This window comes from Camelus dromedarius, chromosome 19, assembly GCF_036321535.1.
Source record: "Camelus dromedarius isolate mCamDro1 chromosome 19, mCamDro1.pat, whole genome shotgun sequence".
Classification (NCBI taxonomy): domain Eukaryota; kingdom Metazoa; phylum Chordata; class Mammalia; order Artiodactyla; family Camelidae; genus Camelus; species Camelus dromedarius.
In genome coordinates, this window is record NC_087454.1 from 1741836 (window position 1) to 1748121 (window position 6286).

Here is a 6286-nt window from a genome sequence, read left to right on the forward strand (position 1 = left end):
CTTCGCGCCCCTGCGAATCCGGCTCCGGTCCGATAAATTGTACAAATGCTGCGGAATCCCGGCCTGCCGCCTCCCAGCAGTCTGCGAGAACGGAGAGGCTCAGGGGCGGGAGTGGGAGTGCGGACTGAAATAAACTCACGCAACGTGAGAGTTGTGAGCTAAGCCTTATTTGAGGCAAAATGAGGACGATAGCCCAGGGTAGCCTTTCAGGTAGCTCTGAGGAGCTGCCGGGAAGACGCGAGCGGAGTTCAGCAGTGTGTCTGATTTTAGGGAGGGCAGGGGTTACGTTCAGTCAAGCACAGTTCAGGCAGAGGCTTGTTGCTAGTCACGAGATGCTGGTGTCACTGTTAACAGTTTCAGTGCTTTTCTAGATATGAAGAGACGCAAGAATCTGGGCTCATAAAGTCTTCTCCCAAAACTGCCTGTCTGAAGGCCTGTGCTGCCAGTTTTCCCAGAGCACAGAGCGCCTCGTTCCTGATCTCCACCCTGAAATCCTTTCAGGGAGTGTTGAAGGTCAGTGGCTGCAGTGGCTCATGATTTAATCCAAGCAGAGGCAGCCGGCAAGTGCCAGTGGGATCCAGCCCTTGTAGAAGCAGGTGGCAAGTGCCGGTTTTTAGTTGGCAGGGAAATGCTAGCTTTGTATTAAAAATACCAAGTTCAATTTCAGAAACGTCAAATTGTTTAGTGCCTCCTCTGTCCTTACTATAAGCCAGGGGTTCTCTGCATCTACACCTGTGACCTCTGAGCCGGGTAATTCTTTGTTGTAGGAGGGCTGGCCTGGCCCCTCTCCCCACTCAGTCGGTGCCAGCAGCAGAGCCCGCCATCCCTCCTCCCCAAGGTGTGGCTGCTTTGACTTTATTTTTGGAGTAGGGACACATGGAGGAATGTTTGGGGATTTCTCCCTTCCACCCTTGTCCTCTCCAGTCCTTTTCACCTCAGTTTGATTAGCTCGGCTTTATCATTGCTGCTTATCTTTTTGCAGAAGTAAGCAACATGAACATACTATGAAGTGATAAATAAAATTGAGTCACTTATGTCAAGGGGCTTTAAAATGGAGCTGGAAAGCCATTAGAGAGGTGGACCTTATGCACTTCCTCACCAGGTGGAACCACGAACTTTTGAACTGGGCCAAACCGCAAATATGCCAAGGACTTTGCAAAAACACCTGCAACTTGCCACAGTAATGGACTTTCCCCTCCCTCTAGTGATGGCCTTGGCGGTCAATCACCAAGACTAGCTCCTGCCTCCAGCTCCAGTTATAATCCTCTGTACGGCAGCCCTGCCTCCTGCCTTTCCAGCCCCTGGCCTCTCTTACTCCCTAGTGGGATGCTGGGTTGCCACCCAAATCTGTGTGCCCCAAATTGCAATCCTTTGATCCCCAGTAAACTCTTTTGGTTTGATTGTTGCTTCAGTGTGTGTGTGTTTGTGTGTGTGAGATATTACATATATTTTATATGTTAACGTATATCTTATATATTTTTGTGTGTTTTATGTGTATTCATTCTAATTTCAACTCTGTTCTTACCAAAAGAGCAGCACTCAATCTGTCCACCTGCTGTCTGTCGATAGTTCTGCTACTTTCTTTTTTCCACCTAACACTAAATTTTGGAGATTTCTTTAATCTGGCACACAGAAATCATCCTTGTTCTTTCTCTGGCTGCTCCGTGTTCCACTGACTGCCACTGATGGCAACCATCTTAACTAATTACAAACAATGCTGTCATAAACAGCCCAGTGCTGGGCTTCTCAGAGTTTAATGCCATGCCAGCGACCTGAGGGTGCTGTCAGAATGCAGATTCCGACTCAGCAGCCCCTGAGAGCCTGCGTTTCTAACAAGCGCCCGGGAAGCTGAGGCTGCTGGCCCACAGACGCACTTTTGGTAGCAAGAGCTTGGTGTGATGATTGTTTTCTATGATTCTTAGAAGCAGGGTTGCTAGATCAGAAGGTAAATACAGACGTACTTTGGGTGCTGTCAGACCCCTCTCAGGAGTGGTGCCGCTTGGCCCCCTCCCCCGCTGTGCCCCAGGGCCGCTTCGCGGCCGCGCTGACAGCTGTGCTTGGCTTTTTCTTTGGATTTTTACCAGGTGACAGGTGAGAAACACTGTCTCCCGTACCCTAATTAGCATTTGCTTTATCATGAGTGAGTCTGAACATCTTTTCTTAGGTTTAAAAGCCATTGCCTCTTCATGTTTTATTCCCCCCATCCTGTGAATTGTTCATGACTTTTGTTCATTGTAAAAATCGCTTGGTCTTTCTTTTCGGTTCTTACATGCTCTGTATATATTAGCATAATTAGTCCTTTATGAGCTATGGCACAAATAGTTTCTCCCAGCTTCTCATCTGATGTTTTCTGGGACTGCTTCTGGTGCTTTTGGCATACATTTTTTTATGTAGTCAAATTGAACGATTTTTCCTTTATGACTGATAGATTTTTGCATCATAGTTAGAAGGCCTTTCTCTGAGTTATACAGTTCACCAGTGTTTTCTTCCAGTATTTGTATGGCTTTACTTTTTACATTTAGACTGCTGATCCAGTTAGAGTTTACCCTGCTGTTCGAGAAATGTAGATCCAATTTTAACTCCTTCAGATGGCTTTCCAGCTGTTCCAGCTCCTTTTGTTAAGAAGTCTGTGATTTTCTCTGATGATCTGACAGGCACTTTTACTACATAGCGAGTAGCTGCATGCCCTGGGGTCTGGTCTGTCTCTGGACACTGTATTTAGCCCCACTGGTCACTCTTTCAACCACAGAGCTTCCATGATATGGTTTGCTACTTGATGGGGCCAGTCCCCCTCATCACTCCCCTGTTTCAGGATTTTCCTGGCTGTCCTTGCTGCTTTATTTTCCCAGGTAAACTTGAGAGTCAGCCTGTCTAACTCTAAAAGAAAGAAAAAGAAAGTGTTGGTGTATTTGTTAGAGTCATACTGAATTTACCTTGCGGTAAATGAATGTCGTTTACTGATTTAGTTGTCCCGCCTGGAGAAAAGCAGGACAGGCCACCCCAAAATGAGCCCCTTTGGCGTGTGAATTTCTTTGAGCAGAAGGCAGCCAAGACCCAGCAGACTCAGGAAGACCTTTACCTCTCCCTTAGCTGCCTAAAAGAATTTAGATAGGGGGCCTGGCCCAGAAAGAGAGCTATAAACAGAGATAACTTTTTACCTGAAAGACTTACCTGCAGGGCAGGGCAGACATCTGATTACCAAACCCCTGCTCTTATCTTCCTGCAAAAGGCCCTCCCCCCTGGGAAGCCCCAGCTCCATCCTGAGCCCTCGGCTCTGGGAGGCTGGTAAGTCTCAGTTGCCTGGCTGCCTTTGGGTCGTGTATTTTCATGGACTCCCATACATAAAAAGCTAAATCTAGTGGGGAGGGCTTAGCTGAGTGGTCAAGTACATGCTTAGCACACAAGGTCCTGGGTTTAATCCCCAGTACTGCCATTTAAAAGTAAGTAGATAAACCTGATTACCTCCTCCCCCACAGAACAAAACAAACCACCCCACCACCACCAACAACAACAAAAGCTAAGTTTGTTTTTCTCGTCTTACTCTGTCGTATGTCAATTCAATTATGAGACGAGCAAAAAGAACCTAGAAGGGGAGAAGGTAAGTTTTACCCTCCCCTACATAGCCAGGAACATTCTGGATCTTCCTGTTTGCCCAAATACTTGTTTTTCTTTTTCAGGAGTGTTTTAAAGTTTCCTTCATAGAGGACTTGCACATTTCTTGTTTAGCTTATTCCTAGTTATTTTATTTTTCTGTTGATTTTATGCAGAAGCATTTTTCTCCCTTTATGTTTTCCAGCTGGCTCCTGTTGTATATGAGAGGATTGTTTCCATGTGTTAACTTTATCACTTGCTACCTCACTGAGTTTTCTTACTATTCGTGTCAGTTTTCTTTCACTGATTCTTTGGGTCCTTGTGTCCTACAGCTGTATTATGTCACCTGCAGATAGAGATAGCTGTATTTCTTCCTCCAGTTTTCATGTCTCTCACGCTTTCTCTTGTTTGAGCGCGTTGGCTGATACCTCCGATAGAGTAAGTTCCTCAGCCTGCCTACATTTTAGTGCTTCAATACCTGCAAAATGAGAGGGTGTGTACAGGAAGCCAGCACGGCTCCACACGGAGCAGGCCGTTCCGGGGGAGGGTGCAGCTCGGGGCGGAGCGCGCGCTTAGCGTGCACGGGGTCCTCGGCTCACCCCGCAGCGCTGCCACTGAAAAAAAAAGGGGGCGGGAACAAGTCCTTCCTCAGGCGTCTGCTTTTTCCAGCAGCTTCACTTGGCGGGGGGCCTAGCCAGAGGTTCTGTAGGCCAGTGTTCTCTGTCATCCTGCCTGGATTCAAATTAGGCTGGAGGGCTGCTTCCAAGTTATGCAGGCTAACAGTTCTGGGCTCAGAATCCTCCGAGAAAGATTTCACTTAGCATAGACTTGAGTGCATATTTACCGTATTTTCATAACTTAATATCCTAACAGGCTTATGATGAAGAACAGAATCAAAACGAAAAGTAATCAGATACTTAAAAATAAATGATGTGAGTACTCAGCTGAAGAAGTACCTGACCACGAAGGCCTGGGGTTTCAGTCGTCTCCGGGCCAGCGTGCAGCCCCAGCCCGGTGTGGTGGTGCTAGAAGTGCTCACAGCGCCCCGTCCCCCAGCCCCGGGCTCACAGCGGGCAGAGGCTGCTGGTCTTCTTCAGTGAAGACCCCTGGCCAGTCAGCCTCCAGAGCCTCATGACTGAGGATCTAAAGGTTATCATTTCCCGGTCACTCGGAGCTCTTCTGTATTTTTTATCCTCTCTTCCTCATTCCTATGCTCATTCACTAGCTATACCACTGGCATTCATTCCCTGATGGAGAGGGTCCCTCCCTGTGGACCACAGGTCATGGAGCGGGAAAGGCAAGTGGGATGAACCAATGAAATCCTGGGTTTTACCTGCATCTTCATTTACCTCAAGGCTTCTCAATGTTTGGCCCTTCACTCACAGGATGACCCAGGACGGTTGTCTTGGAAGCTGAGCCGGAGGGGTCACTGGTGGGTGAAGAGTGCCTCAGTCTGTAGAAGGACACACACAGCTGTGGCGCAGTATGGCTTGGTGATTCACTAGTGTCTGATGCTTAGAAAATTTGCTTCAGTATAGCAATGATGTCAACAAAAAGTCACTCCCAAGAATGTCTTTATCTTTCTGATCCCAGCTAATTGATCCCTGCTGCTAACCCGGACAGAACCCTGGCCCTCACTCAGCAATAGAATGGCATTTTCTTTCGCCAGACATCCTTGAACGGGGAACCGTTTGGATTTCAGCTTCAAAGGACTTCAGCACTTGATGTAAAATAAAAGTAAACAGAGCCTTTTAGGTGTTTACAGTCAGTAACTTGGACACAGAGACGAACAAAAAATCTTGACCATGGGTTCTACACAGCTCTTTTTGATTTATGAATTTGGGACTGTTACAAGTAAATATTTTCTTTCACTGTATTTTATCTTTGAAAATAATCCTTCTTTCAAATGATGAAAATAATATTTCGGCAAAAACACATTCAAGAAGCACATCGCAGCCCACACCAGCTCCCTCATCACAAGGCGGCTTTGCTGTTGGAGCCCCCCCCCCCCCCACCAGGCCCAAGAGCAGCAGCCGACCAGCTGCCTGGGTGAGTGCGTTCTGTTCTGCTGACGCGTCGGCTCCAGCGCAACAGGAACAGACGGCTGCTCCCTCCTCACTGTGGGCCTCTCACTGCGACTTTTGTGCCATTAGCACGATTGTGTTCCATGTGCATTTTTCAGTATGGCGTGGACCGACTGACTCACAAAACACAAAGACCTTTCTGCCCCATCCTGCTGGAGTTCTTGGGACGACCCATCATGGGTCTACCACTTCCACGCCCACAATTAAGATAATCCGCTCTGAGGGTGAAGGACGAGAGATGAAACCAGGCTTTGTCTCCTGCCCTATTGATAGTTTTGTCCCCCACTTTTTAAAATGAGAAAAAGTGACTTCCTTTTTTTTTTTTTAAACGCGTAACCACCTTTCACATCCAGGTGCTTGGACTTCATAAACCCTCCCCCGACATCTTCATACCCTTGAAGCCCCGCTAGATAGCAGAGCTGGAAAACCCCAAACCCCATTTATTAGACAATTATTGTCCTGAGTATAGTATCAGTTCCCAAAGAAGTTGAGAAGTAAATGGAATGAAACATGGTCCATTCTCTCCTAGCCATTCAGATGGATAGAAAGAGAAAGTGTTTCCGCGTAGTGGGTGGTGGCTCTGATGGGCGTGCGCAGCACGATGGGGGCAA